At 44.0% G+C, this 17,571-nt stretch overlaps 1 protein-coding gene and 1 long non-coding RNA gene across 4 annotated transcripts in view; both read left to right on the forward strand.

Moving 5' to 3' along the window:
* The first annotated feature begins 509 nt into the window (after window positions 1–509).
* LOC311438837 lies at window positions 510–8,780 on the forward strand. Its single transcript, XR_014694353.1, has 4 exons — window positions 510–649; window positions 1,100–1,199; window positions 4,311–4,398; window positions 6,548–8,780. It is a non-coding gene; the product is annotated as an uncharacterized lncRNA (long non-coding RNA).
* Window positions 8,781–11,829: 3,049 nt separating this feature from the next.
* The window catches only part of ZNF148 (zinc finger protein 148), a 38,234-nt gene continuing 32,492 nt past the window's right edge, over window positions 11,830–17,571 (forward strand). For all 3 annotated transcript variants that reach the window (XM_084524494.1, XM_084524495.1, XM_084524496.1), the window contains exon 1: window positions 11,830–12,145. The gene's annotated coding sequence lies outside the window, so the exon portion shown is untranslated. The remainder of the gene's footprint in view (window positions 12,146–17,571) is intronic.

Genomic DNA, 17,571 nt, shown 5'->3' on the forward strand with positions numbered 1-17,571 from the left:
AGCTAATGGTGGGGGGCACAGGGGCACGGTATGGGGGGCTCTTCCCCAGGGAAGGCATGGTCTGGGAGCAGAAGGCAGTGTGCTGGGGAGACCCGGCCTGCTCAGGGCGTGCCACTGCGCAGCCAGGCTGTGTAAGTGCCTTCTGGGCCCCAGCTGCTGCTCCAGTGTTACTGTGGTTAAATGGGCGCATGTTGTGTGTTTTGAGTGTTTTGTGAACAATTAAACTGCAATTTGTGCCAGCGTGATGGCTCTTCCTCACAACGTGATAACAATTAAGTGAAGTGCAGTATTTAATGACCAGGATCTCATTTTCTAGAGGGTGATTGAGATTTCTTTTCCCACACTCCAATGCTTTTTTTTTTTTTTTTTTTTTTTTTTAATATATGTATATATATATAACCTGAAGAACCACCAAGAGGAAAAGGGAACGGTTTGTCTAAGAGAAAGCACAGAAGTTTTCACTTAGACATATGTGTGCTGCATTCCTGCTATCTCTTTTGCTGCTACAGGCTTTGCTGTGGGCCTGAAAAACTTCCACCTTTCTTCTGAGACATCTGAAGCGATGACCCTCACTGGAAGCTATTCAGCTACAGAGGAGTGCCTGCTGCTGCAAGGTGCTGCTTTCAGGCAAGCTGGTGAGCAGGGTCAGGTATGTCACTCGAGAGCATCACTGCAGCTTGCTTCTCTTCTGCCCAAGTTCCCTTTCTGCAGTGGATGATTTAAGGTTAGCGTTCCTTTATTCATGAATTTAGTTGTAGCTATAAATAATACACAACTTACAGGGACTGCTAAGAGGATGTGCAAATTCAGCAACGAGAGACTGAGAACGCTGTACTCGTGTTGGTGGCTGTGCCTTTGCATGTTGTAACAGACGGAAGGACTAGCAGACATCTCTGTCTTCTGAGGACAAGTGTCCAGCACAAGCAGTGCTTTGGTTCCAGCAGGACCCCTCAAGTGATATACCACAATACCAACTAAGAATGATCTGATATATATTAAATGATTTCCTAAGTTTAGATGATTAAATTGATTAAGCTTAGATGATTAAACATTTCCAATAACAAAAAGCATCTGTTGGGTTTTGTTTTGTGTTGTAAAGGGCTGTGCCTGTCCTTACCACCTGCAAGAACATCAGTCTGACAGAACAGAGGGGCTGGTGCTCCCCGTCAGCTTCAGGACGCTGGGCTTTGCAAAATCAGGTGAAATTGTTGTGTTTGTCTTTTCTATTTCAAGTTCAGAGGACTCCTTTTTATTGTTCAAGTTACTATGAAAAACATCTTTTGGTAGCCTTAACTTTGAGACTGCAATATTTCACATGTCTACGATCAGCCTTTCTGTGGTAAAGATGCAGCAACATCCTCTTTCTGTTTTGGCCCAGCCCACCTGCTGGTTTTGCATTCACTATTTTTGGTATTTTTGTCGTGTCATACTATACTACTCCCTACTCTTCTGTTTCTTTTCCTTACTTGTGACTCAGGTAACGTTTGTATCATCAAGATAATTTACTCTGAAAACACATTCAGTTTAAGAGAAAAATGCCGTTTTGAACTTGCTTTGTGTTTCTTTCCAACCTCCCTCTCTCCCCCCTGCCTCCAATGATATTATTTCTCTGTGACTCTTTGGCACTAAATCAGACCTGTTTTTATTTCTTTTTACTGGTGTACTGATCCCTACATGAAAAAATCACCAGCATTAACATTACTCATTGGTATGCATAGCTATAGCACAGGATGTTTTATTTTTTGACAGCTTCAGCTTTGTAAACTTCTCTGTAAACTGTGGGGAAAAAGCAGCCATTTTAGTACATAAGTGGGCTGAACTACAAACAGATACATTTCCCAGGCAGGAACTGATCTCCAAAATATTGCCGCTTTGCATGCAGTCGGGAATAAGATTGACTATTACATCTTTAATTAAATATGCCAAGTGAGTTGATCAAAAATGGCCAAGCTGACGAAATGAAAGAATCCTTGATCTACATCTAAATATTCATTTTTCAAATGAAGTAGCTTTTTGTGGTGCCTTCCAATAGCTGACATTGATTTCAGCCTGTCAGCTTGCATCTACTGGTGATAATAAGGAGTCTCTGATAACATGTTGGTTTTTAATAAAGCTGTTTTTCCTCCAGAGATGCATGGATTTGGGGTCACCTTCCTGGGTTTTCCCTTTTGTACTAAATGAATGATTCAGAATCTCCACCATTTATTTATGCCAACTGGTGAAGTTAATGGCTAGATACTTCAACACAGTATTTTTCCAGGGTATATTCACTCCATGCCACTGGCTTCTGAAAACAGAATCAGCTTTGTGTCACAGGTAGGGACAGCAGCACAGCCACCAGCAACTCTGCAATGCTCAGCTCACTGGAGGGGAAGAACCTTCTCTCTCGGGATAAGGCTTTACCCACAGCTTTGACCCAGGCTGGAAAAAAATCAGTGTGTTACCTCAGTCTGCTGAGAACATTTGTCCTCTCCGACTATGAGTTGTTACACTCTGCTCTCACCCTCTCACCACCTCCTTTTACACCTGACCTTTGAAGCACTGATGGGATGTTTTCTTCCACTCTTTGCTGCAGCTCCTCTCAGGCTGGGCAAGACTCTTTGCTTCCACCCAGGGAGTGTTTTTACTTCATCTGCTTGTCTGGTTTGGTGTGGGCACGTCCAGCCAGCAAACAAGGCCAGTTCGCTTTACAAAGAAACATGGTTTTATTTATTACATGTAATTTTTAATCATACATTTGACTTTTAAATTATCCTCGGCAGTGAACCCTCATCTGTTTTGCAGATGGAAGGCAGCACTTACTAACCAGCCTTTGTTGTCTGGGATATCCCCAGCCCCCAGTCAAACCATTTTGATGTTCTTCTGACCGCTTTCATCTTAACACTGTCCCTAAGGCTCAGGCTCCCTGGATTTCCCAAGCAGGTGGTAACTCGTATTCTGGATGCTTTCTGAGCTAGCACCCTTTGGGCTATCTGACCAACCTCCAAGGCAGGCTTTCTGAATCTGCCTGGGCATGAAATGCGAGGGTATCTTAGTCTCCAGAGGCTCTCCTGCCTTGTTTCCAGCTGAGGCCTTCTGGAGGGTTACACCAACATGAAAGGGGCTTTATGAAGGCTGTGCTGGGTGTGATGCTCCAGAGGCTGCAGGCTGGCATGCACAGCGCTAGCAGAGGGTCTTGCTGTTCTGCCAGCTGTGATGAGCAGAGGTGGTGCTCTTCTCTCAGGCTAGTTGGAAGTCAGGTGTAGTTTGAAAACTGCATCAGTGCTGTTAGCCAAAAATAATATACAGTTGCAACATCTCTAGCTTCAATGGTAAAAAAACAAAACAAAAGACCAACAACAACAAAAAAAAAAACAACTGCTACTACTGAGATCATCTACAGAGAGACCATGTGGAGCCACAGAGAAGCTGAGGAGGGCTCTGTTTCCAGGTATAAAATGTGATGTATTTAGCATTTCAAAGGTCAAGTTTTTCTTAACGTGCACATGCAGCACCACATTCCTTCCAGAAATTGCTGGCCTCTTGACATTTGTGTTTTAAACAAATTTCTGGCTAAGCTGCTGGTATGTCTCTGATGTGTCCTTGAACTGTTGGCTTTTGTTCTGGGATCCCCCCTCAAGTTCAGTTCTTCATAGGCGCTAGCTGAAATGTATAACATTGGAAGCTAGTGGTTGGAGTTACTCAGTAATAAGTAGATTTGTTTGTTAAGTTAACTTTGGATAAGACTTTGCAGTGAAGACCTTTGCCCCTCTGTTTATAGATACTGTCAGTGCTGTCATCCGGGTTGGAGATCGTTTGTCACTGCTCATTATTGGCTAAACAAGACACACAACCAGCTAGATACACCTCCTTGATACACACACATTCTGTTTTCTTAGGATGATAACAAGGCCATGATTTTGCGAAGGCTGTTCAAGTTACTGCTTTGGGGCAGAGCACTTTTTTGGGTCAGGACACGTACAGCTTAGGGCTTGGGTCAGACCTCTCCTCTGTTCTTTCAACCATGGCCAGTCCTCAGCCTACTTGGGTGGATGGTGCCCTCTTAAAAACAAGCATTCCCTCTGGTTTGGGGGGTGGGTGGCAGCTGGGCTGGGTTTGGTGGCTCCTGACCCAGTCCTTCTGCTCTTGGGAGCACAATGGATGGTTTTCTCCTGGACTGAGGTTGGTAACACATTTTCTTTCTGAACCCTTTTGTTTTCAGCATCGATGCTTTGGATGTACCATAGCAGTGAAGCTCCATATTTGAATCTCTTGTTGTGCATTTTATTTTTATTTTTAGTGTTCTTTATTATTTTTATTTTATTTTTTAGTTTGGACTAACCCACCTTCAGTTTGATAGTTTGGAGAACGTCCCTTTATTTGGCAGTATGAGAGAAGAAGAACAGAAGTCACTGATCGGTCTGTACCAGACATTACTTCATGTACTTTTATTCTGTCTCCATTGTTTTTTCTCTGAAGATAATAATCCCAATCTTCTCCATCTTTCATGAATTGCCATGCCCTTGCTCCTGCTTGCTGTTCTTTGAATCTTCTGAAGTTTCCAGTCTCTTTGAGATGGCTGGTCCACAGCAGTCTGCCTGAGATTGTACCACGTTTTTTCATTGCTCTTCATCCTATTTTATCTGCTTATAATCTGCTCACTTATTTTACCTGCACACTGAAGGGATGAAGTTATAAAGGTTTCTGTTGCACAATGGAAAACAAAGCTAGGTGGCACTTCAGGGTAAAGGCGATGAACTAGGTTACTTCGTAAAGCATTCCCTTTATGTTTATCCAATCTGTTCCTAAAGACCATTCACAGCCCTCTAGGCTCTCCCAGTGTTTTGTGACCTTTGCTATTAGAAAGACAGAAAAATACTTAACCTAAAGAAAGCTTCCTTGCTATGATTCACCTGTACAGCTCCCATGGGCAGGGAAAACAGCTTTTTCCACTTGTCTGTGCAATGGCCTCTTACATATTTGAAGACTCCTATCATGTTTCCCCTCTAGCACTCTGCTTGGGAACAAGTGCAGTTCATTTAGGCTTTTTTAGTCATGTTTTCTTCATCTCTTTTCATTCTCACTGTCCCCTCTCTGACTGGGACGTCTATTTCCTTAGCTTCATGCCCCAGACCAGCCACAATACTTACAGCTGACATTTCAACAGCACAGTGTAGACTGAATGGGAACAAGTCCTTTGAGTCTTTCACACTTGCCAGTTTGTATGTAACAGCGTAATGTGAACTTTTTTGGTGACTGCATGATATCAGTTCATGTCCAGCTTGTGAGCGACCATCTTCTGCCCATCTTCTGAAACATCGCTGTCCTTCAGCTCCGCAGCTGATCCAGGCCTGTCCCTCCATCCTTACTGAGTGGAGCTCCAGCTTCTCCAGCTCACTCCTAGCTTATCCGAGGAGGTTGAAGTTGAACCTGGACACCAGTCGTTGTCATGGCCATCTCCAGCTTGGTGCAATCTGAAAATTTAGCAGTGTTCATTCTCTAGTTGAAACATTGAATAGTCTGGTCCAAATCTTGAGCAGTTTCATTCAATGCACCCTTATCCTTTGAAAGAAAATCAGTTGTAACTACTTTCAAGAAAGGTTTGCTAGTTAGAGAAAATTCATCTAGTCCATTTCCCATATTTTATGAGAAGGGCACATGACAAAATTGCTTACTGACAGTAATAACTTACCTTCTAGCTTTTACCTGCCAAAAAGAAACCCCACCTGAAGCCGTAGCTCAACTATTTTTTATTTGTAAGGTGTGTTAGCAGGTTGCCTGTTCTCCCAAATGTGCAGCTTCATACAGATGCCATGAACTTTTTTGGTTGTTGTATTGTTCATTCACCCAGCTTTTTTGAAACTCCCTCAAGTCTCCTTCACTCCCCTCGGGCCTGGTTAACTTGGTAACTTCATATCTCTGTTTTTTGTTTATATCTATCAAATCCCAGTTTACCATTCATCACTTCTCAATCTGTATTATAACAAACAACGTGAGATGGATTTAGGATGGAAGACTGATACCCTGATCAAAAATGACCATCTAACCCTACTTTCCACTTTCTGTCTCCTGGACAAATTCTGGCATCAAAAAATGTCAAATGTCTTTTGAAAGACAAAGTAAACTTTTTATTTTCCTTTTTCCTTACCCTTTTCCTTACTTTTCTGATACAATTGATAATTCTAAGAGCTTCATTCATAAAACTTTACTTGTAATAACATGATCTTCCAAATATTTTGAAAGATAATTCTGACTGGTTTGTCAGATAGGGATGTGTGGCTGCATATTTTTGCTGGCAGACCAGCTATTTCAGCTTCTGACAGCCACTAGGTATGCTGTGATTTGAAGAATTGCTAATAGTCTCTTTTGTTACAATATTTCTGTATTATTCAGATGCAATTTTGAGAGTATTACCAGAAAAGACCAATAAAAGGAGGGCAACTCTGATGTTTTTGATTATGAAACTGCAAAACCCTAAGGTTTTCAAAGCCCTTTCATGCCTTTCTCATTTTCCTCCTCTTCACTGCCAACTGAAGTTTGAAATTTTCCTTTCTACTGGCTTTTGTAGATTCAGATTTCCATATTCTGTTGGTTTTCCTATTGGCTCAAATAACATGGAAACTTCCCATTTAGCATAATGGCTTGATCCTTGTCCCTGGTGGGAATGTATATCATCTTGGACTTCATTGCTTTCAGCAGTATCCATGTCATCTCCACACGGTGATTTTTTTTATTTTTTGGTAAGTTTTAACTTTGAATGTCTGGTTAATAAATATCAATATCTCCCAGCATTATCCCAGTGCAATGAAGTAGTAATGCAAATGTCCCCCACCTGCTCTTTCAATCTTTGAGTTTTGCTTTAAATTGGGTTAGACTCATGAAGAGGTGTGGTTCTGAATTTTAAAGTATAGTAGTTCCTTGTGTGAGCTCTCTGTGCATGTTAGTTGGTTTGATGCAACCTATAACACCTTGTGTCAGGGAGTATACATTAAAGTAGATATGAAGTAGCTGCCGTATCTTGTCTCACATCTACACCAAATAACCTTCCCTTATGGACAAGCCTTTAGTTAATGCTATCTTTTGAATTAGATTCACTGTAATAGTTCAAACTAAAGAACTCAGCTGCAGTGGGACACTTGGGAAAGATTAAGATGAATTAAGTAAAGGTGTGACATTAAATTGCATTAGTTAAAGCCCACCAAATCCCTGTGTGGATGCTTTCCCTTTAACATGTAAAATACACGTAGTTTCCTTTGCATTTAATTCTGAAAGGCTTAATCCTAAAATGTTCACACCGGGGCTTAAGGCCCTTTTCCTTTTCCAACTTCAGTTAATTCAACTTAAATGTCCTAAGTAGACAGGGGATTTCAGTTAAGAGCAGGTGTGTTTCTGCTCTGCTTATGATTTGTGTTTTAAGGCAGAGAAATTGGTTCTCTAAATTCTGCCACGTTGTGTCATTTGGACAATTTATGTTAGGCAGAGTACTACATTATCATCATTTTTGTTGCTTTTTCTGTCTGTTAGGCATCTTGGCATGGGACATTAAACATCCTCTCTTCTTTTAATCTGGAGATTTATAATGTTAATTTTATAGGAATGCCATGTGGGACCAAGTCAAATATATTACAGATATGTGAATGTCTTATGTCTACATAAAACTGTCTTGACTGACGCTGACTTTCTATCTTTCTTTGTTTCAGACAGGTACATCTCATATCAAACTATTACTTTTCATTTTATTTGGGATTTTTGTGATGTCTTTGGATCAAGTTTTAAAGCACTTCAAGATACTGCATTTCTGTAAAATAAATGAATAAGTTGAGTCAGGCATGTTTGTGGCATTAGAAACTAATCCGATATTAAGATTTCTTCAGGGCTTCAGTACCAGTGTTCCCCTCTAAAGAGATTTAGGAGCAGAGAAGACTTTGGAAATGAGGAAAAGGGCTAAGTCACTTTCCTTCTGACCAATATTTTCTGTAATGCATTTTTTGTTTGCAGGCATCAGATGCACAGGTATTTTCAGACATACCATAACACATTTATTCATGTCAGGACAGCCGTGTGACTGATAGCAATGTGATTGATTCCAGATCTGCTAGGAATATAGTGTAATGTAGCTTCAATTGAGTCAGGCTTCTCTAGGATCACGAACTGAAAGCCTGCTCTTAAAAATGATTAAAACGCAAATTCAATCAGGGCTGTTGAAATAAATAGGAGCAATTTACAGACAATGTGAGTGGATACTCAGACAATAGACACATTTAATTTTCTGCATTGAGTATTTGTGCTAGTTAAATTCACAGTGAAATGACTGAATTGAAAAAATGGATGGAAGATTTTCTACCTTTAAATAGCAATTGTTCCCTGATTACATCTACTGCTGAAATGTCAGGTGTTCATCTAGGCATTTCTGAAGCACTGTTCGTTGTATCACTTGCACAAACTAGTATTAACTATGTCTACAGCACTTTTAATGGTCCAAGGAAGAAGGAGAGAAATTGAAGAAGGCATTCGGTTTTATTTCTGATTCAATCTCTGATACCTCCACTTAATTAAATGGGATATTTGCATTTTTGAAGCTAGACATGCTTGGCTCTTTTGCTGAATGGGGAAGAAGGCATAAATCTACGAGGACCAAACTGTGTTCATCTCCACTGTTACGGTGACAACCCAGTTGCAATAAATGTGTTTATACTTGCTTCACTGTCCATTCTGTGTTTACTACTAATTATGATTATCATTTCTTTATTACAGTCACTGTCTGATCCGGTGCTCATTTTTGTCAAATGGGTTCCAGGCAAAATTGTAGGTCATAGCTAGCATGAAGACTGGTGTGAGACCTAAGTAGAACATGGACATCTTTCAGCTAGTGTTTGCCTTCTACAAGTTATGAGTATGAACATTGATAACCTCAAAAGTCTTCTTCTTTTGAGATTTCACATGGTTACAAAATACCCAGTAAGATATTGATCCTTGATATGAAGACTGCTTTTCAGATTTCCTTTGACCCTATCCTGTAGCCATGTAGAGACATGAATAGTTGGACAGAATTTTTTCCACTCAAGGAAAGGCAGTTGTTTGTGTTTGAAGGAATGGGACTATAGCTGACTGGCATCATCTGCATGGGGAAGGGAAGAAGACAGATGTGTTTTATCCTTGTTTTACACCAAGAAGGACAGAAACAAAGCAAGGAGCTTTCATCACCAGACAGAGTCAATAGGACAAACCACATCACTAGGTTTTGTACATCGCGCCAAAGCCACAGATAAGCTAAGTGGACATTCACATCAGGCACAAAGAAAACCAACACCCTACCCTTGACGTTAGTTGATTCACCTCTCTCTGTGTGCTACACCATCAGAGCAGAAGGCCCACACTAATGACATTTTCAAGCAAACAAAAATATTTTTTGAAAAACTGTATTTTAAAAAAGAGTTACAATGGTAAAGCAAGACTTGGAAAACATAATTAAGAATTCTGATAATTTTAGATACTGGATTTACAGACTGTCTAAGCTCAGTTAGAGCTTGGTGAAGTCAGACAACTATAAAGGCATAACTTTAACTGTTAGGCTAAGCAGCCATCTCAATAGCATACCTAACTCGTGGACTTCTCGCTCCAATTCAAAGAGTGGACCTGTCCAGGTTAGCTTTTGCTTCACTAGAAGTTACTATCCTGATGCAGAAATTCCTGAGTGCAATCCTTCAGTTCATCAATAAATGAGGTTAAATGAGGTGGTTCTTCTTGCTCTGCACAGTTATTTCTAAAGTCCCTTCCTGTTTAAGACCTTTCAAAACACACACTCTCCAAAGATTCCTGGTAGCCATTCTTTTTAATATGTAATTTACGTGTGGTTCTTATTCCTCTTGGTTTCTGGGTTTATACAGAAAAGGGAAACATTATTCTTTTTATTATATCCATTATTTTGCACCCTGAAATAAATGAAAAGAAACTGAAATGCACCCTACTCAACAAGGTATGCACACTGCCTTTTGGAGGGCTTTTCATGGGTGGGCAACTTCTGGATTTCAGAAAGGAGAGGGAAGACTACTAAATTTTTCTCTAGGAAAAAGCAAAGTTTGTCTGTTATTTCTGGAGTCATAAGAAAAAAAAAGAAAAAAAAAAAGTCAAAGTGCCCCTTTAAACTTATCAAGCTCCAGACTTTTACATTTTTGTTATGTCTGAACATCGATATTAATAAACACTACATTATTAAATGTGCATCAAAGCATCAAAACACTAGTACGAACAACTTCAGTGTAATAGCTGTGTGACTTGGTGAGAAATTACCATCATTTGAAAATATGGGTGGCAGGCAGGGGTAAAGGCCCGAGGTCTGCAATGCCCTGTAACCACACCTGCCTCGGCATGGGGGACTTTCAGGTGAAGACAACACCGTCAGATTCTCCCAGATGTAGGTGCTCAGTTCCTCTTAAAACAACAACAGAAAACTCCACCCTAACCCAAACCGACATTTGAAAATGGAGCATGTCTTGATTAAAGTCGGAGAAGATTGGTAATGAACAGAAACTAAATATGCTGAGTCTTACTTCTTTGCTTTAAATACAAGACAGTCTTCTTATTATATTGTTAATTGCCAAACAAAATTTTTGAAAAGCAGGCTCCAATTGATGTGTCCTTGGAGAAAGACTTGTGCTCACCCTGCAGAAAGCTTTAATTCCTCAGTGTATTTTAAAACAAGGTTTTAGTGCTGAGCTTCCTGACTCAGACCTAATGAAATTCAAAAGATTTTTTGACAGGTAAAAATGAATAGTTACTAAATTAATTGTCTTTGAAGGAAAAAAAAAATATATCAAAGCTGCATAAATGTACATCTTCCCTCAGTTTCTAAAACTCTATTTCTGGAGATTAAAAAGTTTCCCATTTTATTCAGCAAGCAGGTTAACGACGCTTCTTGTGTGTATGTAAAGCTGTAAACGGCTGCGTGAGATGTAGGCACGTTTTATTAACTCCTTCCTCTGTTCACAGAGTGAGTAGTCGGCGCAATTATTTTGAAATATAGCTATTGCATAAAGGCAGGGCAGACCTTCAAACTGGGTCTTAATGTCATTAATACTTTCTTAATGCAATTTATTACAGCACAACGAAGTGGCACGATCTCTGACCCGTGTGAGGATGCAGAACCTTATGAAGGCATCTCGTTAAAGGGAGGTGGGAGCCCTATGTGGGGTTGTTTGGTGCTGCTGGCTCCCCAGACAGATGCACCTTCATCCTAACAGAGTCTGCATGAGGGCTGTGAGCTTTGTGGCGGGGATAGGGCAATCTGGGCATAGCCAAAGTGCAGCGAAAAGCTTTGTGCTGCAGTTGGGTGGCTGCCTCACGAAGCCCTACAGAGCTGGTGAGCGTCGCCCAACAGCACCATTAGGGTTGGGAGCGACCTCCAAGAGGCCAACCGTGCCCTTAGGACCAGTGTCACCCACTCAGTGCGTCCCCAAGGCGCAGCTCCAGCCTTCCCTTGGACACCCCCAGGGACGGTGACCCCAGCACCTCCACGGACAACCCGGTAGAGCCTGCAAGAAGGGGTCCCGCACAGCGCGGCGCCCCCCTCCCAGTGCCAAGAAGCGACACCAGGCGATGCAGCGGGGCTGGGGGCTTCGCCTGGAGGACGCTGCTCCCGCTCCGGCTCCGGCTGAGGAGGCAGCGAGGCGGCGAGGCCGTGCCCCCCCCCACCCCCCAACCTCCTCCCTCTCCCCTCAGGCGCTGCAGGGCCGCCATGTCACCCCGCCGCCCGGCACCGCCCCGGGCTCGGCGGCTCGGGGCCGGCCCCCGCGGGCAGGCGGCCTCCGCCCGGGCCCCGCTGCTGCTGGCGGCGGCGGCGGTGGCGGCGGTCCTCCGGGCGCCTTTCCCATGCTGCACCGCGGCGCGGCGGCGCTCTGTCGCTGTCACCGCCAGCAGGAGGCTGAGGGGAAGGCGCCGATCGCGCCGCCGGAGCCGGAGCGGGAGCAGGAAGGGGCCGGAGCCGCCGCCGCCGCCAACTTCCCCTCGGCCTCCCCGCGCCCCGCCATGCCCGGGGCCTCCGCGCGGCCGCTCTGAGCCGCCCCCTGCAGCCGCCGCCGCCTCGGCCCCGGCTCCGGCCCCGGCCCCGGCTCCGGCCCCGGCCCCGGCCCCGGCCCCGGCCCGCCTTCTCCTCGCAGCCCCGCGGCCGGTAAGTGCCGGGCAGGGGGGAGCCGGGCCCGGCCGGCGGGGAGGGACGGGAGGAAGGGAGGCAGGGGCCGCGGGGAAGGCAGGGGCAGCGCCGCGTCCCGCCCGCCCGCATGGGCCGCGCTTGGCCCCGCCGGCGGCTGAGGAGCGGGGGGAGGCGGCGGGAGCCCCCGGGACCCCCCCGCGGCTCGCTCGGGGTGCGGGGGGCTCCCCGCGGGCCCTCCGGCTCCCCCCGCGTCCCTCCCGGTTCCCCCCCTCGCCGCTCCCCCCCGGCCCAGCCGGCCCCCAGCGCGCCGGGCCCCGCTGCAGGCCGCGGTGGGGCCGGCTGACAGGCAGACAGACGGACAGACCGACAGACAAAGAGCCGGGGCAGCCGCCGACAGACCGACGGACAGCGTGTGTGTGTGTGTGGCCCCGCAGCCCGGCCCCATCCCCGTGCCCCCACACCCCTCGTGGCCCTATTCCCCCCCCCTCCTGCCCGCCCCCATTGTTCCCGGTGTAAGGCAGGTGAAGCGCGCGGAGTTGTGGAGGGTGATTTATTTTTTATTTATTTATTTATCTCCCCCCCCCCCCCCCCCCCCCCCCTTCTTAAATAACCTTTCCCGAGTCGCTGCTCGGAGGGAGCTTTTGGAAGTGGCCTTTCTGCGGTGCTGGGAGCCTCTAACAAGTGCCAGGCGGGAAGGGCAGGGAGCACGGGGAGTCCAGCAGGAACGAGCCGGGCTCCGAAAGCTTGCACTCAGCTCCCCTGCCCCGGTCCCTGCCAAATCTCAGCTGGGATGAGCGCAGCAAAGGCTTGATTAAGCTGGCTCATAAAAAGGGAAGGCATTTATGTCGCGGCCGTAAATCACCTCTCCGATGGCTTCATCTTTGCGAAGTGTGCGGAGCAGCTCGGAGATGCTTTGCGCAGTGGTCGGAGACAAGTGTGCGGATCCCAGCGGTCGTGGCTTTGGTTTTGCTTTGAAAGTCTGCCGGCAGCGTGACCTGTGCACATGTGACAGTCCGATCCAGGAAGTTTTAGGTGGGAGAGATGTTGTGCTGCTGCTCAGCAGCATCTTTGCCTTTGGTACCAGGAAGAAAAATTACAGGGAGCTGTTGTTTTGTCTCCACTGGGATCTTGGTTGCCTTGTTTATTTGCCGTACTTACAGATTTCAGCGAGGCTTTTCAGGCTTGCTGGCAGTATGTACCTGGGCCTGTCACGCTTACATATTTTGGAGTGCCCATATCAGATTTCTTTGTAAGCGAGACAGCTTTTGCGCTCGTTCTCCATGCGTTTGGTGATGCGTGCCTTGCAAAGAAAAGAGGTGGAGAGGTAGTGCTAACCTACATCGTTTTTTACAGGCGTTCTTAAGCTGTAATCAGAATTCGACCAGGCAGTGGTCGAACCCAGACGTGAAGTCTCTCCTGCCGCGAGACAAGTTGCACACCTGCAGACAGGGTTGGTTTCCCAGTGCCCCGCTTCCCACGCTGGGGATTGGGGCGCTGCCGCTGACAGCTGTCATCTGCAGGAGCTGGGGCTGGGCTGGGAAGCTCCGGAGCTCCTGAGGCCTGGTCACACGTGGATCCAGTGGGATCTGCAGGCTCTTGATGCGGGGTGCAGTCAGGTTCATAGCGGGGGCAGGCAGCCTTGCTCTTGTTGCAGTGATTAAGGGGAATTCTACAAAAGTTAGTTCTTCAGTTGTACTGTTTCCCTGAAAGCAATTCTTACGGCCTTTCCTCCTGAATATTCAGCTGAATGTATGCGCGTATTCAGTTTCCAGAAGTGTTTTCTTTCTCGTTTCTGTATGTCTGCATGCTCTTCTTCCCCAAACGTGTGTAGGCAGTGAGCTCATAGAGCTGAATAAAGCTCAAAAGGACGAGGCTGACCTCTTGCATGCAGCTGGTACGTTTTCTGTCTTTACTGCTCAGGCTAGGGCATGAGATAACAGATGCACTTATAACTGATGTTTCTGTTATTGTTTTCCTTGCCCACGTGCGTTTAATTGCTGCTGTACTGCAAACATATTCTACTTATGGAAAATCCCTAATATAATGGATTATGAAAGGAAAGCTTAAGTGGGTAAGTAGCTGCGTGAAGACCACAGTGGTTAAAAAAGTACTGTCTGGAAGAAAAACTGCTCAGACATTAAAGGTTACGTTGCAGGCTAAATTGTTCACCTGACAGAACCTCCTGTAATGCTATTGTGTAGTTTCTTAAAGGACAATTTTCACTCTTCAGTTCAGTGTATTTAAGTTTATTGGTATTAGGATTTAAAGCTTTGTAGAGCAGGCGTTTATTCTAGAGAGAGTTGGTGTGGTAAAGCCACTGGGGGTGGAAATTCGTACTTCCAGTTGAGAACTTCTGTGTACCAGTAGTGGTAGAGTTGAATTACCAGAATATTAAGAATATATTACTCGAGTGAAATATAATAACAGTACATCTAAAAGAGCTTAGCTCGCTTCTAGCTGGGTTCTTTGCACTACAGGTTTGATGATGTAAAACTGGAAATGGTGAAGATCAGGATATTAGGTGTTAGGCTGTTGACTTAGGTAAAATATTTTAAATTTACCAACGGGGAGGAAAGGTTTAGCTGCTTTCTAGTATCGTGGGGAAAAGCAGAGTGGGATTGTCTTTTCTATCTGGTGGTAGAATTAGCGATGTTTTTTTGTGACTAGGATCTCTGTGGAGAATTCCTCCTGTGAGGACTGTTACGTGTACTGTTGTCCCACTGTAAATACTACAAGGGGAGACCTGTCTGTGGCGAGCAGCTTGATGGAGTGAGTGGGCCTTAATCTATCTGAAAAGGCTTTAATTGTTTAGCATAGTTTGGGATTAAGCTTGATTTAATTTTGGCTCTAATATTAAGATTTTTGTGTGAAGTAACTAAAGTTAAATAAGAAATGGTGACATATAAATCTTTGACAAATAAACTTACTGGTATTGTTCTGGAGTTCTTGAACATGAAACCAAAGTGTCTGATTCTGTTTTCCAAACTTAAAAATCTTTTCCACTGAGTGAATGTGAGAAGGAATGAAAAGTAAATGCCACTGGAAATATTTTAAAGACTCCTCTAAGTGGATCCAGCAGAGAATAGCATCACAGAATCATAGGTATGTTTTATTTAAAATAAGCACTCTTTCTGCCTCTGTCTGGCATTTCAATGATATCTACCTTTCAAATCAACATAATTTATGATGAAATAGATTCAAGCCTTTAGCTCTCAGTTGGATCTGCAGAGCTGAGTGCCTAAAGACAAACGAAGTCCCACAAAGCCTCCACAGATGTAAGTAGATGTGTGTGTCTGCTTCTAACAAGTTACAAGGCTCATGTGAGGCATCACTACAGTGATTAACTTGTATTTTAATTTAATTTGATTTTTTGGACATAAATAGGTTTTTGAAAAATTGCATTTCCTGGAATACTGAGATTCATGAGAATATTTTTTTGCTCTTCTGTGTATTGGAATCTGCAGACACCCTTGAACTAGCAGTGAAGTTTAACTTACTTTAACACACACGCAACTTACTAGCTTTTGGGAGCTGAGACTGCGCTTGACAGGACGTGTCAGAAAGCAGCAGCCATTGGCTGTAACATATGTAGGTGTATGCCAAGCACAAACTTCCCCCTAACAAAAGAAAACCCATTCAGACTTTCATGAGGTTTATTTTCAGTTGCACAAATGCTTTTAGTTACTTCATTCCAGTTACTGTTCAGTGCAGTTAAAAGCACAGTTCCATCTGTTTAGTTCATTAGTGCACTATATGTTTTTCAATATACATTTTTTATCATCTCATTAGAATATTTTATACACCAGCAATAATGTCATAAACTACACAAGTGACATAGGTTAAACCTATTTAACTTACAAATTATCACACAAATTAAAAAACTAACATATGTGAGTGTTCCAGTGTTATTTCTGATTAAAATGCCTGCCCCTGCCCGCATATAGGGATTTTTTTTCATATGTTATTCTGATATTCAGCATTTTGGATAAAATATCAGGAAAAATCCATAATAAGTTCTCATAGGACTTGATTATAAGTGTGTCCTAAAGGGGAAATTCAGCATCTTTTAGAAAGATGGCAGAAAGTTCAACATGCAAAAAGGTTGAACCTCCTGATAACTTCTTCCACGCCGTCAGAATTTTACACTGGGAGGTGATACAGAGACTGTTATCACAGTTGCTCAGAAATAATTATTAGTGTACTTTTATGATATTGTCAGTGTGTTAATGTACTTAAGCCAGATACTGCGAGGCAGCTTTTTCACAAATAAGGTGATACAGTTAATGTATTACTAATTTGTGTTACTTCATGATTTCATTCCCTTTTGTGGAACCAGCAAGGCACAGCTCTTCAGCTGGCTCTGCATGCTGGCCGTAGCCTGCCACTGATGCGCTCCGTGGACATATTAGTACTGGAGTACCTGCGTCTCGTCACAGTCTGTGCAGAAAACTCTAAGGCAGTACTGTCTGATTCTCTCCTTATGACTAGGCTGACGTTTTTGTAAGTGCAGAATTAAACAGTCTGATGATAAAATGAAATCTGTGTGGGAAGACGTTCCAACCTGCAAACAGCACCAGGGTATAATTTATGAGCAGCCTATCGAATATAAACTGTCTAGGTCTCTAGCATGGCAAAAAAAATACCACAAGGTGCCTGTGAAGTAGCTGTGAAGCAAAATCATTTTTTGATGCAACACGTGATACTACTATTGCATAAAGCTGTTGTGGTATCTGTGTAAATAAACTCAGATATGGGAGTGATAAACAGTTTTACAAAAGACTTCAAACGGCAGTCGTGTCCGTAAGCTAAAAAGATGCCCATTCATAAGCATTTCAACAAGTATCGTAGTGGCGTGGTAATCATTTCCCATAAAGTCCATGTAAACTTTTACTACATATGTAGCCCAGCACGGATGTAAAAACCGCTGTTAGCAGCGTTTACAGTGCCAGTAACATCGTGACCAGGTCATGCCACCTCAGTGCAAGAGGTGCAGTGACAAATAGTGATGCTGGGCAGGTTTGACACAGCCATATGTTCGCTGGCAGTGGTTAAGACAGAAAGGGGAGACAAATGTGTTGTACACTCCCTGAATTTTAACTTCTACGCGATTGCCTGGAAAATGAGTCAAATTTATTTCTTTTTTTTGCTTTTACTGGGATTAGGTTTGAATGAAGGAGTTAGCATTATATTCCTAAAAAGTATGGGTGAACGTATAAAACAATTCTGGCATCTGTTTGTGATGATCTCTGGCCTAAGGCTTTAGTCAACTGAGCTTGAGAAATGCTCAGCGTAAACTGGAGAGAGTTTTGCCAACCCCAGCAGCATGCTGCCTGCCTGGCATGCAGCTGGAACCCGTAGCTGTTTCCTGGGAAGGGGCAGAGCACACGGGCAATTTCTGCCTTCGCCAGCTTTCTGCAGGCTTCCTTTGGTGATGCAAGCTATTT

This window comes from Aythya ferina (assembly GCF_964211825.1).
Source record: "Aythya ferina genome assembly, chromosome: 6".
Taxonomy (NCBI): Eukaryota; Metazoa; Chordata; class Aves; order Anseriformes; family Anatidae; genus Aythya; species Aythya ferina.